This window comes from Passer domesticus, chromosome 4 (assembly GCF_036417665.1).
Source record: "Passer domesticus isolate bPasDom1 chromosome 4, bPasDom1.hap1, whole genome shotgun sequence".
In the NCBI taxonomy this organism is placed as follows: Eukaryota; Metazoa; Chordata; class Aves; order Passeriformes; family Passeridae; genus Passer; species Passer domesticus.
The window spans coordinates 59532171-59553000 of record NC_087477.1 but is presented as its reverse complement, the minus strand read 5'-3'; the positions used below and the strand labels follow the sequence as shown (position 1 = coordinate 59553000).

Below are 20830 nucleotides of genomic sequence, written 5' to 3'. Positions count from 1 at the left end.
ACTGGATTTGAAGGTTCTGGGGAGAACCTTCAAATTGCCTTTTTCTGTAGGGCCTGTATAGTGACAAAAATCTGGGTCTCCTAAAACTGTGATAGCATGAATATTCTTAGAGAAATGCTTTGCTTAAACTTGAGGTGACCTGAACCAGATATTTTTGGAGCATCAAAAACAGAATGAAGAAATCTCTTTCTTTGTTTCATTGTGTGTTCTTATAAGATGTTATTCTTGACTTCATGTAGAGGAGCAGAAATTCAGTCTTTAAAATATCTCTGTAAAGGCTGCCTTCCAGTATTTCCCTGCAATTTTGCACTCCAGAGTATTTCAATCATCCAGACTTTTAAGTCTTTAATTACACATTGTCATTGAAGTAAACTTTTGAACCTAAAAGAGATGTTTTAAAGAAGTGGAAGTAACTTTAATGTGCAATATTCCTGTGCTGAATTCTCAGCATTTTTATGATTTTTCAGATTATTAAACACTGACTTCAAAAACTATTTCTTCAAAGACTTGTCTGTCTTCAGAAATAATGAGAGGCATTTCTCACTTTAGAAACTTTCCCTCTCCAACTATAAGCACACACAAAATTTAACTTAAAACAGTGTAAGGGTTTGGCTGCCTGAAGTTTGCAAGAGATATAAGTACGACAGGGGAAAAAAAAGTGATCCTTATCTCAATTGATAGCATTGCCATTGCTTTGTAAGTAGCTGGCACGGTCGCTTGTAGTTGAATCCCCAAACAGAGAACAGGGATAAAAAAAAAGCTTTTAATCATCTTGAAGTTAAGGTTAGTCATACATAGCAGTGAATTCAAGGTAAGAGGACTACCATTACTAAAACCAGTTGTTTTTAAAGGTAAACAAATTAAATTTTTTTGAAACCTATATATTTGCATCTTGTCAATTTTGGGGGAAAAATCCCCAAAATTGCTACATTTCTGTTTTTCTAGATTTTAACATTTACACAACGCTATAAAATCTCATTAGCACTGTGTTAGAGCTCTTTTCAGCCCTTGGAAAATTCAGGGTACTTACTAAGCTTCTCTCTGAAACCTTACATTATTGCTCAGGGATCTGATAGTCCACAATCCTTACACAACCTTTGCAAGGCTCTTTGGGATCTTCTTAAGCATCCCCCCCTCCTGGTATCCATTAGAGGAGATAGCTCATGATGTCACGCCCCTGCTGAGTCAGGAGTTCTGTCAATGCATCTTTTCTTCACCCTTAAAAGTCTTCCTAATTTTACTATATTCCATCTCTATCTGAGGTAATTTGTTGGGGATGTTCAGGTATTCTGTGATTAAACTCAATGCTTTTAAGTAGTCAAACAATACCTCCTCTTTTTACATCTCAAAATGACCATTTGAGAAACTAAAATAAAGGACTCTACTATTAACCCTCTATCAATTTTAAGACCATGGTGATAATGATGCCAGGCTTATCTAAATATATGAAAATGTGACAATATTTTCCCAGACGTTTTTTCAAATGTATTTTCAAATGTTTTCTTCATTTGTAATCAATGGGGATATATGTAGGACAGTCAATGAAATTTAAAGTGTGATTCATCCTATCAGATATCTAATTTCATTCATGGGAGGATGAACTGTTATTCTAGACTCCTAAATTTGCTTCAATTTTAGTAGGAATCCAAGAGATCCAATGAAATCCCAGGTTCATTGATTTTAGATGGAGTTCATACCTCTTGTATTATAGGCCCGCTGTCCTAGGAGCCTCCTGGGAGGTGTTCAATTTTGGGACTGCCCACTGTTTCCCCAGCAGCAGTCTGGGATGTTCTGGCACTCCCAGAACTTTCAGGGAGATTCACATAAGTCAAGAACTCTCTAAAGGAAATATTTCCAGAAGAACTGATGGTGCTGGTTTGGGCTCGGATAGAATTAAATTTTTTCACAGTGGCTGGTATTGGGCTGGATTTTGGATTTGTACTGAACACAGGGTTGGTAATACTGGGAAGTTTTTATAGTTGCACAGAGCTGAGACCTTCTGTGCTTTTCATACAGCCACTCTGGTGAGGAAGTTGAGGTGTGTGGGAGGAGGTTGGGAAGAGACACAGCCAGGACAGGTGACCAAAGGGATATCCCAGACCATGCGAGATGGTGCTCACTGCATAAAGTGGGGGGAAAAGGGAGGAAGCAGAGTGTTCAGAGTGATGGTGTTTGTCTTCCCAATCCATCATCAGATGTGTTGAAGCCCTGCTCTCCTGGAGATGGCTGAACACCTGCCTGCCCATAGGGAACACTGAATTAATTCCTTGTTTTGTTTTGCTTGCTTATGCAGCTTTGCCTTTCCCTAATAAACTGTCTTTATTTAAACCCATGAGTTTTCCAGCTTTTAATTTTCTAGTTCTTTCCCTGATCCTGCCTGTGGGGGAATGAATAAGTGGCTGCATGGGGCTTGGTTGCTGGATGGTGTTAAACCACAGCATAATATATATCTATTATCCAGTAGAGTGAATTAAATTTGTATTTTCTACCACTAGACTTAAGAACCATCTTTGAATCCACCCCTGAGAAAAGGTCTTTGTGTCTTAATGATATTTCAAATATCAAGGCTGTAATGCAAACATTTTTGATTCATAGTAATTTAAGGATATTATTAAAAGTATTAATTTAACAATTTTTAGTCAAGTATTTAATCTTTACCACATGCACTGAAGCTTGAACCTACCAATGCTTTCAACTAAATGTTCTTCCAGACTGTCATGTTTTGGTTCATAATAAAAGAAAACTTTTTCATCTATAGTAAACATCTCTATATTTAGACTACCATGATCTCAGAATCACTTTCAAACCGCAGTCAAATAAAGTACAGAAGTCCTAATACACATCATGATTTTACTTTTTTTCTTACAACAAAAAAGTACAAAGGCATCCATTCTTTTCTTTCTCCCTGCCACATAATCAGCCATATACAAGACTGACTAGATTCTCTGCTCTTAAATTCATTTCTGTCAGTATTTAACAGCTTCTCCTTTTGGAGAAGAACAGCTGTAGAGAGTAAGCAAATTTAGTAGTTCTGTTCTTTAAATGAAATAAAGCAGATTTCTTCATGCTGAGGTACAGAATATATGACATTGCATGTTTTCCCATCTGGTGACTTATAAAGAAAAGTCTTTTTGTTTTATAAGCCAGAATTGATTAACACATTTATCTTGATTTTCAAATGCAGGTTAGAGAGATCTGAAACAAAAGCAAAGTAATTGACATTTGATGGTTTCTAAAATGTTCCTAAATTTCTTGTTTATTTGCAATTTTTGCAAGGTTTTTATTCTCTTTGTGGCTGCATTTCAGTTTCATGAACCTTCAGACACAGTTTGGACAGATATACCAGTACACTAGAAATACAGCTGTGTAATATATAATTTTTCAAAATACTTTTTTTTTTTCTAACTGAATAGCCTTTTATTCCCTTGAAAATCTGTCCTGTGTAAATAAGTGGTGTGTTATCAGAAAGAAGATGTTATGTTTTGGTTTAGAGTTTTGTTTTTTGTTTTCTGTTGGTCATACTGTGCCCAAGACGGTCTTTTTTGCCATGTTCCACTTATATTTTCACAAGAAAGCTTTTGATAGAACCATTTATAATAGTGGAGGAAGAAGTAAACAAAACAGATATACCTCTGCAGATCTGTTAACAACTCTTATATGTCTCTAGTTCATCCACCATCTTAGAGAAACTGAAACAGAGGACAAGTTCTTTCTGAGACAAATGTGTAATTTTGCAAGTGAGATTTTCACAGTGAGCTCTGTATCATCAGCACTTTAGAGCTACATGGGAGAGGGAAATATAGAATTTTTGTCCAAATGTAATTTAATATCTCTAGCCATGCATTTCAAAAACTCTGCAGGTAAGTAGACTCATAAAGAACTCATGGAGCTGAAAAGTATCAACTGCATGGAGTCTTTGTGTCCTTGCAGAGTGCCAGTCTATGGAGAGACTGAGAGAAGCAGCAATTATGTATTTAGAGGCAGGTAATTTAGTGTACCTAATTCCAGAAAAACCCCATGTCTCCATCGTTTTCTGAGTGTATACCTACCTGTTAGATCCACTCTGACTCTTCAGAGATGGTTTCTATGTTTTCTGTTGATACTTCTGATATCTACACTGTAGATTTTTATTTTTGAATTACACCCTTACTATCCTACAGATTTATCAAAAACCTTTCCTTTTATACTTTTTTTCTTGCTGAAAATTGGTTTAATTTCTTAAACACAGCATTGGGTACTTCACAACAGAAAATTATTTTAGCTCTGACTCCTTTTTCCCTAATTTTGACTCTTTCCTTGCTTCTTCATGTAATTCCCTAATTTTTGATTAGATATTACTCTATGTTTTCTGTCATGCATGGCCCTTTCCGAGTATTAATCCTTCAAAAGTATCTTACAGTTCAAGCAGAACCATAGGTTCTTTGAATTAGCATGACATAGGCAGCTTTTAGCCACTGAAATGACACTGGAGGTGAGCTGGCTATGAGCACAGGTAACTTACATGCAGTCATGCCCCAAAACCTAAAAACATCTCACAGAAATCCTAGAATCCATGTTCCTCTTTTACTTGTATATCAAATCCAAGAAACAAAGGGGAAAACTGTCCTCAAAAGCTCCATACTGCTGTCACTGATTCAGAAAGGAGATTTTTAAAATCAAAAAAGTTTCGTAATGTATAAACTTTCTCTAGTCTCTCATGGATCAACAAACTTATTTTTCCCCTCACTTGTCCTCTGTCTGATACAGTAATTACGTTTGTCTAAAAGATTGTGTTTTCTGCATTTTTGAAATTATTTATTTATAACTTGGAGCTACTTTATGCAGTCTGACATTCACCATTTGAGAACTTGTTGTGAGTTGGTTACTCAGGCTATGAGTATGACCTATTGCTCTGCCACAATTATCTATATGTTCTATTTATATATATATATATATATATATATATAAAATTTCATTTTGAAATGTTTTAAAAGTTGGGATTAATTTTGCCTTCTTTTCTGTCTTGCTTCTGAGAGATTGTTGTGTTGTCCCAGGAGTAAAAGAATTAGTGGAGGCAGTTAAAATTGGCCAAAGTTTAACTTTTCTGGGACTAACACATCTGGGACAGGTTATCACTCCTTGAGCTTGTTTGCCTTGAGAAGTCTCCCAGTCACGGCAGAACTCCAGCTCTCTGCTCTTCCATTTGGAGCCAAGGGACTAAGTGAAGAAGAGAGGGCCCTCTGCTGTGATAGGTACTAAATTAACTCTACCCCCAAATGCTTTGGAGAACTTTTGATGTTACTAGCTACAGACTGAGCTGTGGTGTTATTTGTGTTGCTTTAAGTGGATCCAACTGTATCTGATTTGTTTGACTTTGTGGCTATATGCCAGAAGGTTCAGCAGCTGTGTGGTCCTTGTGACTGCTGGTGGAGTGGGAAGAAGTCTGAGTGTCTGAGTCCTCCTGCCCTGCTCAGCTCTGCCCCACAAGGAGCACGGGAAGCACAGTGAGCTGGGAAGGGGAATGCTCCATCTCACCCAGACCTGCAGGCAGGGCAAGGTGGTGTGGCATACAGAGCTTTGATGCACAAAGGAATGATCTGGACGATGAACTGTAAATAGAAACTGTAAGAAATATATTAGGGATTTCACTAAATCAATTTGTCCTGAAGTTGCTTTTCAGAAATTGCTTGCAAGATGCTTTATTTACAAACAATACATGCTTGTGTGTTTGAACCTGATATGTGAAACCATATACCAGTTCACTCCTTGCTAATTAATAATTTTGTTTGTGGGTTTTTTATTAACAACAACAGTGTGTTCTGATCCAAGATATTGTCCCTTAGATAAAGCTAGAAAATTCTGCTAAAATGAGTAAGATAATATTCTGTGGGCTCAATAAAACCTTATATTCTATCCATCTAGAGCATTTATCAAATTGATAATTCTATTTTGCTAGTTTGCAGTGAGAAAAAATTAATTAACAAGCAGCCTAGGAAATGAATAATGTCAGTTTCTCATTCAGGAACTGCAAAATTAAATCCAGTGATGCATCCTCTTTTATCTACCTTAACCCCAAAGATGGAGAAAGACTCAACAGTATTTTCTCCACGGCAATGTAAAATCAGCTTTTTCTGGCCATTTCTTTTTTATCCAATTCATTCCATTATTTATTTCAAGTTACATAGCTGAGCATTTTAGACTGATGGATGTGTAGATCTTAGTCTACATCAAACCCTCTCTGGGTTTTATGTACCTTCCTCTTGCTTGGCTAGATTGAACTAAACATAGGTGTGTTAGTTTCAATACTTAAAGGAGTTTCTTACAGAGTACAGAAAAAGTAATGTATTGGGTAACATGGTTTATTCATAGATATTTTAAAAAGATTTGAACAGGGAAAGACATGGATTATTCATGGATATTTTGCAAAGACCTGAAGAAGGGAAGGAGTCAATCATTGAAGAAAAAATGCTGAGATGAAGCTACTTAAATACTTTACATTAATGGAAATAAATTCTCACACACTAGTGCAGAAGTACAAAAAAGAGATATTATAATGTAATATTCAGTTTAATTTATAATTAGGAAAAGAAAAGCATCTCTTCATAATATGCACCATATTTAACTTAATTTTAGGCTTATGTTGCAATGTATAATTCTATTTTCCTGTGAATCTAGACAGAAAACCTTGTTAAAATATAGCCACAGTGTCAGTGTTTTTCATGGGATCATTTCTGTTCTGAAGAAAACAAGGCATGTGAGTGACATATGCCCTAGTAAGTTAGACATGGCAAGGAATCAGAAGCATACACAGAAAAGGCTGGAGGATTTGCTTTGTCTTTCAAGCTGAAAAATCTATTGCATGTCATTTTTTTTAATAAGCAATGATTGATATGGGACCTGATCCACAATCTTCTAAATCAGCTAGGTACATTAGGAAGGATTTCAAGTCCCTTTGAATGTGTTACCTGAATGTGTTACTAATACTGCCTGAGTTAATCTCACACAAGTGGTGATGCACTGAAATGGACTATTTAATAAAGAAGTATCAGTACATGTATTTATATTACAATTCAACTAATGTTCTTGTCTGGAACTAAAAAGAAAATCTGGCACAATATTTAAATGGCAACACTACCAATAACCTTGCAAATAATGCAGGAAACCCTCAAGATTTCAAAGTCCTTACTCCACTGGAAATTGGTACTAAGAGTTAATAGCCCAGGAGATTATATGCAAGTACTTTATCTCTTAACCTATTTGGATTATTCATTATTTACTCTCTCTCAGTATTTACAGTGTTGTGTCATTTCTGCATACTAGAAAAACTAGCTTGGACTTCAGTTCTCTGACAACAGGGTTTGGACAATACATTGGGAAATATTGTGCACCTTCTCAGTGGTATAACCTGAAACTCCTCTGGGTTTTTTGCTTCTAAAATATCCTCCTTAGCCCACACTGGAATTTAGAAAAATTTCCTTTATGTTTTCTAAAGACAGATCTCCTTTTGTTCCTTGCCAAGAGCTGTAGTATGACTTATTTTTGGGTATTTTTTTCCTCTCTTTTGTTAAATCTCTAAAAGGTATGCTGGTGGATGACCCTCCATAGCATATATGGGATGTACATATGGGATATAGCACCTGAGATAATTTTGGGGTTTCATTTAAGCACTGGGATTTTCACAGAGATTTCAAATTTGTAACACTGCTTCTAAAGTTTTACCTTTCTGCAGTTGTAATGCTTCCCTTGACACTGAGATCTCTCATTACATCAAGTTTTCCATTTTTTTTTGTCTTACACAAACCCATGGCAAATCCTGTTCTTTTCTTGAATCCTGTTCTTCTCCTTGATTCATTCACATGTCTGTTTACCCCAGCAAAAATCTGAGTTCTGCACTACAGAGAGTGTAGTATGGATTTTTCCTGTTCTGCTTTCTGCATTCTGTTGACCAAGGTACAAACTGCTTTCTTTTTCTCTCCACCACTTCTTTCTTTCCTTCCTCCATACTTCCCTTTCCTCTCCTTCCCTTCTTTCCCTTCATTCACCTAGCTTTACAAATACTTGAAAATAACTGTTAACCTTAGTGTGTAACTTTTCACTCTCCCTTTGCACGTGTTTATCTAAGTAGAAAAAAAATACAGAGAATTTTTCACAAGAGCCTGTATAACTATTTGGAACAACTGCATTCAAAAATTAATTTTTCTTCTCTTGCTTTGAGTGGATTAATCAAGTGTTCAAGTCAGATCCACTTTCAGTTTGACACTTAGAGACCAAGGGTTACCTAAAGCTTGGCAAATGTCTGTTCACAGTAGCATTTATAAGAATTTGCTTGCTTTCTGTTGTGACAAACAATTTTCTTGCCTACAGCATGTATCTGGGGCAGCAATAAGTCTATCAGAACACAAAGAGAAAGATCTTTTAAAAATTATTTTGTAGGTCACGTAAGGTAGTGTAACTGTGGCTATACAAAACTGTTAGAAATTTAACAGCTTTATTAGGACAGTATTTGGACAGGGCAATTTTACAATTGGAAAATTGTAAAATTTTGGAAGAATAAAAGTAAAAGATACTCAAAGGTGATGCTCCCAAACACACTTATCTCAGTATTCTCTGGTGCTTTTAGCTTATTGAGAAGCACAGCCAGGGAAAGCCTGGTCATCATAGAATGAAAACTCCCTCTTCACAGTTTTGTTGTGAATTCTGTTGGTGACTTCTTTCACAAGACATCACAATTTGACTTGATAAGGAGGATGACAAAATATTTCAGTGGGAGGCTTTCAGAGAGACAAGAAAACCTGCCATACATATTTGTCACTGTTTCTTTCAGTTGTCTTTTCTTCTTCTAAAAAACTATTTATGTGCACAAATTGCACATATATATAATGTCTTTCTATGTAAAGAGGAAAGAAAAATTTGAAAAGCACAGCAGATTTAACAGCTAGCAAACTTTAACTTACTTTGCTATCATATAAAGCTAATCATAATTAGCTGTACATCCATCAGGTTTACAGGTGTTGTATTTTTGTACTTGCCTATCTTGCAGCATTGCACAAGGTCCTTGCCATTCCTGCTGCATCCTGCAGTGCTCTGGGACCAGGGGAGGGTCTACAGCAAGAGAATGCAGATCTGATTTCCTGTGCCTTCCCTGGACATTCCCTGGGCTCCCACAGCTTACTTGTAGAGAACCTGGAACCTCTAAACACTGAAGTATGGTCACTATGTGTACCATGTAGTAAAATGGCATGAGCCCAAAGGATGCACATTGCATGCGTTTCATTTGCCTTTTTTTTTGTCACTTCTCTTTTTATGATATTTTCAGGATTATTTTTGACCACAAAGATCAATGATTTTGGAAATTTTTAGATTCTTCTTCTGTTCTCTAATTTTTTATTTTTTTTTTTGCAAAAAGGCAGTACATGCTAAAGAACACACAAGGAAGAATTGATGCCTTAAAGATCTAGAAAGAAAACAACATGCTTTCAAGATAATATTAATATGGGAAGTAATATAAAAGCTAGTCTTTAATTGGAGATCTTCAGTATGGGATGTATGGGAAAATGCCCACCCCACACAGCACGAATACAGTTTTATAATTTTAGCAAATTAGTATAATTGACAAGAATCCCCAATTAGAAGCTCAGGTGATTAAGTAATTTCCCCCTTGGCTCAACCCTTTATCCCAACCCCTTCCTGCTAGTTGTTTATGAGAAACTGTTTTGGGAGAGTAGCTCTTCCTTGGTTGCCAGAAAAGCAAGATTAGGATTGTGACCTTTGGAATGTGGTTTGACTTTCTGCCTATCAGGGTAGGAAAAATACTGGCTTAGCTAGGAACTATATAACTACACAACAATAGTCTCCAGAGGTACAAATATATGAAGAATATATGAAAGCAAAAACCACTTTGTCATCACAGGAATAAATACTCTCCCTCAAGCCTTTGTGGTGAGAGTCTGTAAGTCTAAAGCTGATCAGTGAAAGTGCAATGTTGTTCAGGCTATAGGGGCGTTAGTGCAGGTGCATAAGCTTTGTTTATAGCAATGTTCTCTTACTCTTTTAACAAAATTCTACTTATAAAGTTTGTAGTAAAAGAGTCTAGTAATTTGTTGTGCTTTTCATTTTCTAGCCTCTGGTGCATGGTTAAAAACATTTATCCCCCTCAAGATGCAATTAAATTGGTCTCAAAAATTGAAAAAAAAAAAAAAAAGAGGAAGAAATGTTAATGATTGCAAACATCCTTAAAATATGAGCTAGTAAAACATGAAATATTCTTCAATACTTCCTTTTCACAGTTGTTATCAGCTGTAATACTGACTTGTGTAGCCTACCATGTCAGGAGTGACTTAAAGGCCTTTGCAATTATGAATCATCTTTTCCTAAATGGGCCAGACCATCTCCTGTTCAAAGCAGCATCTGACTGACATCTTTGTTGGTCATCTGAAAGACAGCTGCCAGGCAGCATCATCATCCCATGGGAGCATCTCTTCTCTGCTCCAGGGAGTGATGGTAACACTGACAGAGCAGAGAGCACAATCTGTACCTCTTTCTGTGTTTTTTAGTATCTTTAATGACTTAAAACTGAACAGTATAGACATGGTAATTTTTATTTCACTTGTTATTTTTTCTTACACATTTTGTTCAGCAATGAAACATCTAAAAGACCTTGAATTAAGATCTGTGCCTCATTCTGTTGCACTGATTTAGCCTGAGTAATTTCCAGTTACACTGATTTAATGGTGCCTTCACAAATGAATGGCGGTATAGTGATGTAAGTCAGGTGTTTTAAAGGAAAGAAGCACAATGCTCCCTCCCTAACAGTTTATGTAAGTGCTGGTGAACCCCTGAAAATCAATTAAAGGTCAGAGAAGCATTTTTGATACGGTAAATTACTTGCAAAATAGCTGTGGGTCTCAGTACACCTCATTGGTGTCTTAATTTTCTAATAAATCTTGAATATATTCATATGACTAGCTTTATGAAGAATTTCAACTAAGGCTGTCACTGGCAAAATTATTACGCCTCCAACTTGGTCCAAAAGAAAAGATCTCAGAAACAGGGATGTATCTGAAAAAGATTTAATAACTATACCTTCAGGACATTTCTTTGTCACAATACAGAATGTAGCTAAAATTAATTATTCAGTGCAGTTGAACTCAGTTGACAGATAAGCTGGCCAGTGTTAAAGTTAATTGTTTAAAAATGGGTCCATGTAATGCAATTTTTGCACACAAAATACGTGAGTGAAAAAAAAAAATCGAATATTCCAGGACTGTAGAAGTTTTCAACACTGACTCTAATACAACTCAAAGTAGTTAGAAAAGCTCTACTATGCAAGGACACTCTGGTGTTCTATGTAATATCTTAGACCTCAGTCCACTTCCTGTGGAAAAATGCCTGTTTTGGATCAAAAGAGAAAGGGGAATTAAGAAGGAAGAGGAAAGGGAAAGGAAGAAAAATCAAGCAGGAAGAAAACAGAGAAAAAATAAGACAATTATCATGAGGGGACAGTGAACACCAAATGCATGTGTATGTATATATATATGTATGTATATAAATCTCTTCCATTTTTAACAGGCATTATTTTCTTCAGAGCTAAGCTAAATGTGTACATTTGAAATAGGAAAGTACAATATTTTCTGACAGATGTCAATAAGGAAAATTTTAGAATTTTAGTCTCTGATGGTACTACTGTTTCCCACAACGGGCTGCACTTGAAGCCAAACCTTCTGCTGCTCCTATGAGCTAAGGTCCTGCTGGCCACCTTGTTTCTAGATGGCTTCTGAGAAACATCTCAGAGCCAACGGAACCCAGCAGTGCAAATCTAAATTAAATATCATTGAGTAGACTAATTCAGCCAAAGACACTGCCAGTATTTCTTCTGATTTTAAATTTTATGAAAACTTAACCCTCCATTTGCTGAATGTGAGCTGTGTGCCCTAGAATGAATGAAAGCTGTCTGCTTCCTTCACTGCTTGAAGAGGCTGAGCTCAAGAGGCAACAGATTGAGGGAAGTGATGATTAGATGACAGCAAGATGCTGCATCCAATGCTGGGTACCACAGGGTAAGGAAGAGGTAGCTAAACTGGAGCAAACCCAACAGAGGCTCACAGGAACTCCTGGTTTGTTAGGATAAGTTGAGGGACAGAAGATTGCTCGGCCTGGAGAGATGGCTTCAGGGCCATCCAACCACATCCTCCCATAAATGTGGTGATGTGATCAAGATGACAGAGCCACACTTCTTGTAGTGGTGCATAGCAGGAGAATGAAACAAGGGTCCAGGATGAATGTAAAGAAAAGCTTTTACTCCATGAGGCCAGTCCAGAAGAGAAACATGGTGGCCAGGGAAGGTAAACAGTATCTATCCTAGGAGATCAGTAAGACCCAACTAGATCAAGCCCTAAACCACTTGAGCTGACATCAAAGCTCTTCCCATCTTGAGCAGAAGGCTGGACTAGACACCCCCTATGGAACCTCTTCTGTTTTTTTTTTTTTTTTTTTACTTACCTATTTATTTTAAACGGAAATCCAAGGACCTCTTGGAAGCTTTAAAGGCCACTAGATCCTATGTTCATTAATGGTGGTGTTTACTGGAAGCTGAAATCCCCCATGTAAAGTGATAACTTTCTAACAGCTTGGCAGGTACATAGTATTTTTTATCTCTGACTGTGGAAGGTGCACAAAGCTGAAAATAGTTTGTACCCCTAAAGACATGTGAAGCTGGACGTAAATACATTGTACACAGCAGTTTAATGCTTTGGTCTGAAAGCTGAGCTTGAAGAAAATATATTAATTTCTGAAGTGGGTATTGTTGGTATTTGTAGGACTTTATATGAGGGCATGGTTCCTGGCAGATAGTCTATCTGAATGATCTCCTAGCTCTTTAATCTGAAAGCATGAAGCTGACCCCAGAGCATGAAAAAGAGCTACTTTCTTCTAAGATACACTGTATACCTAAGAGGAGCAGTAAAGAGGGCTTTCAAGTTGGGTTCTTTTTGACATGCGTCAGTCCCTGAGGTGGATCCACACTTCAAACCATGGCTCTGAAAACTGTTGAAATTGAAATTGTGTACTTAATTATACCTCTGAAACTTTTTCTTGCAGAGATGAAAAGCTGTATGTTATTTGCTGTCCACTGATTTTTTTTATAGCTGTCCATATAAAGCTGCTGAAGTATTGATTTAGGAATCATCAGCACAAATACCTTTCTAGGCTAATTCAGTTGGCTGCAATTGCCATTATTTCCCATGATCTCCCATGTGCTGAATTCATAGACAGTGTTCAGCTTAAACATGAAAAAGCAATTACTAGAGAAAATGTTAGATAGCAAGGAAATTAATTTCTTTAAGAAAACTAAAATTTAGAGGAACTGGAGTCAAACTTGCTGGTTATTATCTTTGTGTTTCAATTATCTGGTTGTAAACTGAGGGTCATAGCATAGCTGCTTTCCTGTATATTCAGTCTTTGGTCTGACAAGTTTGTCATCTAAATAACAAAGATAAAGAGCCCTTAAACATATGCATGTACAAGATAAGTGACAAAATGCTATTGCTGGATTGGTAGATTATACTGTGATCATCAATGCAAGTAATCAAATAACATCTGAGTTGAACACTACCATCTAATTCTGCAGCTGGGCTTATTTCTCATAATTGTTTAATATCACATAGACATGCAGCCCACTGGGAGTATGTTTGGAGGTTCAATCTTTAAAACTGCTGCAGTAATGAAAAATTACACATTGAGCAATTTTCTCACTTGCTAGATGAATGAAGCTACTTTTGCATAGTTGCAGAAATTAAAGAGAAAGAAGATAGTTCTGTTGAGGAGTTTGAATAATAAGGTTATCTCCTAATTGATATATTTAAATTGATGAAGATTTTAAAATTCAGCTACCTATGTGCATATGAAGAGCACATAAACTCAGTAGATGAGCATTTCATCATCATTTTCTTGAAGCAGGAATTTATAAGTTGTTAACTGGTTTATTACAATTTCTTAGAGAAAGGATTTTGAATACTTCAGTACAATTTTTTGTGTTAGCTACTTGTCACCAGCAGCCCAGGATTAGACATGCAGATTGAATTTTCAATTAAAATTATTCTGTCTTTCAGAAACATCCTTGTCTGCAGTCAAAAACTATGAATACAAAGATTTCTCAAGAGTCAGTGATTTTCAACTTCAAACTCATCTTTTCATGTAGCTGAAATAAACAGAATTATACCCACGTTTATAAAAAAGGCAGTGAAATTTTAAATCCTTTCATTTGATTCTGAGCTCTGGATAAAAAAACTGGTATTAATAGAAGTTTTTTCTGTTACACCTATCAATTTACTCTTATTTGTGTGCAGAGAAAAAATGCCTGTATTTTAAAAGGAATTTGATGTTGACACAAAGCTTTTAATGACAGTTTTGGAGGCTGAACTCTTACATAGCCATAGAGAATGAGCAACAGCTGTATAAAACTTGCAGTACTCCCCTCTGAGTATACTGTTGGCATTCATTTGACAAAAGGGAAAACAGTTTTCAAAGCCTATGATCAGAGGGTATTTGGTATAAGATACAGGTGTCTGAAAGGGAGCCTGGTCCTATGTTCCATTTTGGATATAAGACACTGCTTCTGACAGCCTTTGAGCTTGTAAACAGGCCCAAGGAAGGAGGATGAGACAAATAAATATCTTTGTGCTACATCTTTGCTCCCTGTATCCATATTAAGTGTTGGTCACATCTTAAGGATAAGCATGTGTAACACAATTTCTTGTTATATTGCATTTCAGTATCTTAAAATTCATAAACAAATATTGCATAAATGCTAGTCTCTGAAGAGGCTCTCAAATATTGTGCATATTTAAAGACTTGAAAACAAAGGCAAAGAGTGATACAGACACTAGATTGCTCTGAAAATTTAAAAAAAATTATAGGTTTTTTCCTTGTCAAACAAGATGATAACTGAAAATGTTCAAAAAGTATTATCTCTGGGATGACTCTAGGTGTGAGGGATTTCTGTTCAGAGGCTGTGACTGACTTAGAATAGATGTACCTTCTCAATGTCTCAGCCATTATTCTGGGACTAATTGTGTGTGTTTCTATATCTACACATAAAAAACCTATGCAATATAAATCTACCAGAAGACATTTTAAACATCTTCCCCATCCTTTGTATAATAATGTAGCTTATGTCTAAAAATACTTCATGTCACATTTTATTTTCAGACAGGATCAAAATGTCAAATCTAGGAACAATTTTAGTACAGATACTATTGTGTCTCTTAAATTAAAATAATGCAAAGGTCTCTGAATAAATTAGCACAGTTGCCATGGAAACATAGTGGGCAAGAAATATTTATAGTTGCTGCAAGCAATAATTTTGCAGCTTAATACTTTAAAATGTCAAGCAACACATAATCTCTGAACCAATTTTTTGTTTTTGTATATTCACAAATTTATATTAATATATATTTTCAGTTCTTGCCTCCAGAAAATATTAAAAATAATAAAATCTTATAAAAATCAAACTCTAATATATACTGTGATTGGCAAAAAACATTTTTCAGCTGTAAAGACAAATAATACCTTGTCAGACTTATGTGTGCTATTTTGTGTAAGGGATCATTAGAGTCAACAACTGGAGATTTTTCAAAGCTAATTAAGTTTAGAATCTTTTTAAAGTCTCTAAGCTGTAGCAGTAGTTACAACTACAAAAACTGAACATGCCTTATTCATAAATGCAAGATAGCAAGTATGTGATATTCTTATTAAAGCAAGGGTTATTCTCAATTTATTAATTGAAATGGTACTTTATAAGAACATACAGAAAAGTACTGGAAAATCATCTAGATGTATATTGGTTAGTTGAGGTCTGCCAGATTTCCTTATACATCCTATATCCATCCTCAGCTAAACATGGTAATCTTTCCAAGAAAACAACACAATTAGCTTCATTATCTTGGTACATTGGTATGAACACTGAGCTTCATAACAAGGATGGATGAGGTCTTCTTCTGCCATTGGAACTACCCATCCACAGCATTTGAAAATGCTTTTTTACAGTTCTGCATTCTCTTAACAGCTATGTAGAAAGGACTCTGCATAGTACACTGCTTGTTTGTGGTGTACAAACACATGGGAGGAAGGGAAAGTGAGCACTGATGAGGGAGAAGGCAGCACAGTGCTATGCTCAAGCATCCTTAAAAGATGTTCTTAAAAGATGCTAGGAACAGAACCAGTCTTGAGATAGATCTAAGTACGAATAGCAATGCTTCTGGCATTCATCACCCACATCTGTCTCACAAACACTTTGTGACATGCTGTACCCATCCCCAGTGGAAGTCTCCCTCTCCTCATCATACATAGCTTTATTTGATTATAGGTATTTTGTAACACTGGAAGAAAGCATCAGTATCCTTGGCTATCCAGCTTTCAGAAAGTGTATGCTTCTCTAAGTCTCAGGACCAGAGATGGGCACTATGACAGCTGGTATTTAAGACTTGATGGACCTGACAATATGAATAATAGTGCAGCTGTAAAGAAGTTGAAGGCTCTCTCCTTCCTCTCTCACTACTGAGATTAAGGAAGAAATATTCTCACATACTTTGAAGTAACATGGATGGATGCAAAATTTAAAATATTTCTTAAATTAAAAATTCAGATCCCAAATTATATACCACATCAGCACAGTCTATTAGGTGGGAATGTTTTAATCTCAGACTTATTTAAGCATTTGGGAACTGCTCTACAAGTTCTGCACAGCTCTAAAAATTATCACCTTTGCACAAATACAGTTATCTCTAAGGAAATCAGGGGATCAAAAAGATAGAGAAGAAAACCTACAAAATAAAACCAAATAGTCTTGACTGAATTCCTTGAATGAGAAATATTCCCTTTCAAAGCTGGAGGGATTCTTTCTGTATAGTTCTATCTGAATAATGTGCAGGAGCAGAATTAGTCTCACTTGTCATAAATTTTGTGAAAGAACAGAAATAATCCAGGCATTCACATCTAAAGAACACTTAATCATTTTCAGAATTTTACACTTCAGGAGCTGCAAAATGCTGTCAAGGGTAACAGTAGCAAGGCAAAGTTATATACATTATTACTGAATATATCCATATGCATTTAAGTAAGGCCAGATCTTCTAAAAGTTCATCTCCTCCTATTCTGCACTCACTGCGTATCCTGGAGTCTTAGGAACATTATTCAGGAACAAAGGCAAAACTCATGGAACAGCAGGGAGAAGGGCTCAGATTTTCTCCTCTCAGGAAAACCTCAGAGGGCTGAGGCCTATGATTTTGCAATCACACCCAACAGCAACTGCTGTCTTCTCTGTTTATCAAATGGGAAATGATAATTTTATGGTTTATATAACATTCAAAAAATAAAGATGATATTTCTGCTTGAGTACTGAAAGTGAAATTTCTAGGTGCTAAGCTTGAAAATAACAGGAAGGCTTCATGCTAAAAAAAAAATTATTTCTTAGTGATTAACTATGTGCAGATGTTTCCTTATTTTTTTGTATTCCTCATCTTAAAAAATATTGGTTTATTCTTTTTTTCCCTATTAGGGAATCAGTTTTTTCCCTATATATTTGAATACGTGTCTGTAGGACAACTTGCTTTGCTTTTTCAGTTTAAAGAACATACTTGACTTTAGTTTTTTGGATTGTTTAATTCTGGGTTTTTTTATCATAATGAAACACATTAGAATTTTAATTTTCACTGCCATACACCATGTTCTTAAAGAATTATTTTAGAAGGTTTTTTTGTTGTAATGGATAAAATTATTTTTAATGTGTGTGTAATAGATACCTTAATGTGCTACATGTCAGCACCATATTTAAGGTATACAGCATCACTGGTTATTCAGTGAAATGGGACATGTTTTATGTAGCAGCAGTAAAGTGAGAAATAATAATGTGTATTCAAGGAACATCAAAGATATTTTCAAAAATTAAATTGCATATTAAGTAATGTACTGTGAAGAAAAGGATAGAGGAGAAAGTGTGTAGCACTGCTTCTGATCTTCCAAAGAATCTGGATTAGGAAACACTGTCTCATATTTACATGTCAGCCTCCAGCAGGATGCAGCTTGACCTGAGGTTGACTTCAGAGTCACAAGCTAAAAGGAACGGTTATGCAACAGAGAGTGTCTAAAATTAACCATGGAAAACCCCAGAAGACTGGGGTGAGGGTACCCAGGAACCATGCAACTGGAAGGAATAATGTTCGCTTCTTTCACTGAAAGAAAAGGCTTGCATTATTTCAGCGTCCATCTTTATTGAGCTTAGAGACTATTGTGTTTCAGTTTCTAGGCATAATTTTCTATTTGCCAGCTCATTTATTGCAAAATACAATACTCTTCCTGTTAGATAGAAGTTGTTTAGTGAATGCCCAGGAGCCATGCATCAATATTAAAGAGAGAGAGAGAGAGGGAGGAATAAAAATACATTAAAAAAATACAGCCTGACTGACTTTTTCTTTGAAAGCTTCAACTTTTATTATCTCTATTCTGCTCTAGTATTTCTTCAGTGAGAGAAGTAGAATCCCTCTATAAGAGAGAATACTCAGAAACTGTTGGCTAGACACAAATGGGGAGAGGATCAGACCCTCGCTTTAATATTTTTGCCCTTTCTGTGGACCACTGCAAAATTGCCTGCAGGTCAAGTAGAGCAGAGTTATTGCACCACTTAACAAGGAGAAGTTACTTCCTATAAAAATTACCTTTGTCCAGAATAAAGAGTCTGAAAATTTCCATCAGCTGATTTGGAGGCCCATGGCATCCACTGAGAGCCCCTGTAAGTTCTTCCAGCATGACAGAAAGACAGACACCTTCCAAAGTGGCTCCTTTCAAATCTGTGATGCCATGCCAATCAGCAGTTTAGGAATAATATCAGTTATTATTGATTACCCACCAAATAGCTCTTGTCTCTGCTGAATAACCTGAGATTTATGACATGATTATGCAGGTGTTACACTCCCACAAGATGTAGCTGAGGCTTCTAGACTGAAACTTATATTTCCAGTTTTGCCCTCAGAACCTGAGGCATTCAGCCTAGCATGTTGCATATTAATATTACAGACTAATCAGAAAAATATGAAAGGCAGAAAAAATAAAATACTAAAAAAAAGGGAAAAAAAGGCACTTTATGTTGTCTAAAGACTATGTTATTAAAATAAAAAAATACTATGACTTCAGAAAACAGTAGTTCAGAACTTATGTTAGAAAATAAGCCTAACTAGCAATAAATCTAGGGGAAGGGAAGACTGTTCAGTCCACTGTTACGTTTAGATGCCCTTGCAGGAAGGAAAAGCAACAGGATTTAGCAAAGTTTATTATGATTATAGACTCCATGCCTTACTTTTGGACCTAGATTTCATACCCCAGCTTTGAGACCTGTTCTGAGAGTTCTGTGTCTTTGCTGGGAAAGTAAAAGGGCTGATGAAATGGCCAGGTGAGAAAGATTGACAGAAACATCAGTGTTACCTGCTTCCTTATTGTCTTGAATAGCTCCTGGAATATGAGCCTTGTGTTATTTCAGTCACATCTCCCTTACCTATCCTTTCTATTCACCACAAATCAAAACTAACTTCCTTCCTTCCTTCCTTCCTTCCTTCCTTCCTTCCTTCCTTCCTTCCTTCCTTCCTTCCTTCCTTCCTTCCTTCCTTCCTTCCTTCCTTCCTTCCTTCCTTCCTTCCTTCCTTCCTTCCTTCCTTCCTTCCTTCCTTCCTTCCTTCCTTCCTTCCTTCCTTCCTTCCTTCCTTCCTTCCTTCCTTCCTTCCTTCCTTCCTTCCTTCCTTCCTTCCTTCCTTCCTTCCTTCCTTCCTTCCTTCCTTCCTTCCTTCCTTCCTTCCTTCCTTCCTTCCTTCCTTCCTTCCTTCCTTCCTTCCTTCCTTCCTTCCTTCCTTCCTTCCTTCCTTCCTTCCTTCCTTCTCCCCTCCAATAAAAGTCACGCTTATCAAAGCAAGTCATTATCTTTTGCACACTTCTCTGCACGACCAGGGACACCAACAAAAAATAAAGTTTGAAATAGTTCACAGCTAATACAGGTCTCAGCTGACAAAATCTGTCATGTAGAAAGATGAGGCCTTCAAGTAAAGCAGATGCAGAACTCCTCAACACAGTGCAGCAGAGCCCCTTAATGGAGCACAGGAGGCAGAAAACTGCAACTACAAATAGTCTATCCCCAACTCCCTCATCTGTGGAAACCTTACTGCAGTAAAATTAATGCTGATACCTCACTGCAGCACACAGCTACTGTGTTGGGTTTGCTTTTCTCCTGAACTTAGGTTGCAAGTGACTCAGCTTTAGAAAAATAAACTAGTTTTTTGGCTCTGCAATGGTTTTTCTTGTATTGAATGTTCTTATGGATTGTTGTTGGCTCTGAGAGACCACAGATATTTCAGCTGATTTTAGCTTTTTGGTTTTCTTTCCCAACCACAGAGTTACTATTTTTAGGGTCACAAACAAGTCTTTTGAGCCGTACTAAAAACTGTGGAGAGAAGGAAGCAATCCTAAAATGGAAATATTAATTATTCACAATTTGAAAGTTTAGCTGTATTTCTGGTTTGCATTTGTTTTGGTTTGGTTGGTTTTTGTTTGTTTGGTTTTGTTTTGTTTGGTTGGTGTTGTTGTTTTGTTTTGGTTTTGTTGTTGTTATTGGTAGGGCTTTTTTGTGGATTTTTAAAATTTTGCTTCTTTCTAACAAGTCTTAAAATATTTGTAATGGTCATATGGACACTTTTAAATCCTGTGTCTATAGCCAGAGTTTCAAATCTCCAATACAGTAGATTGGAGGCTTCAAATAGACTGTGTGAAATAAAAACACTTCCTGGAAAATGAATATGATCCAGGGATATTAGTAAGC

General features: G+C 36.4%; 1 long non-coding RNA gene across 2 annotated transcripts in view; it reads left to right on the top strand.

Moving 5' to 3' along the window:
• The window catches only part of LOC135300030 (uncharacterized), a 39254-nt gene that overhangs the window by 17375 nt on the left and 1049 nt on the right, over positions 1 to 20830 (top strand). Inside the window, exon 3 of one of the 2 annotated variants that reach the window (XR_010361898.1) lies at positions 14085 to 14195. The exons of the other annotated variant lie outside the window; for it this stretch is intronic. This is a non-coding gene — a long non-coding RNA (uncharacterized LOC135300030). Of the gene's footprint in view, positions 1 to 14084; positions 14196 to 20830 lie in introns of those variants that run through there. 2 annotated transcript variants of the gene reach the window in all.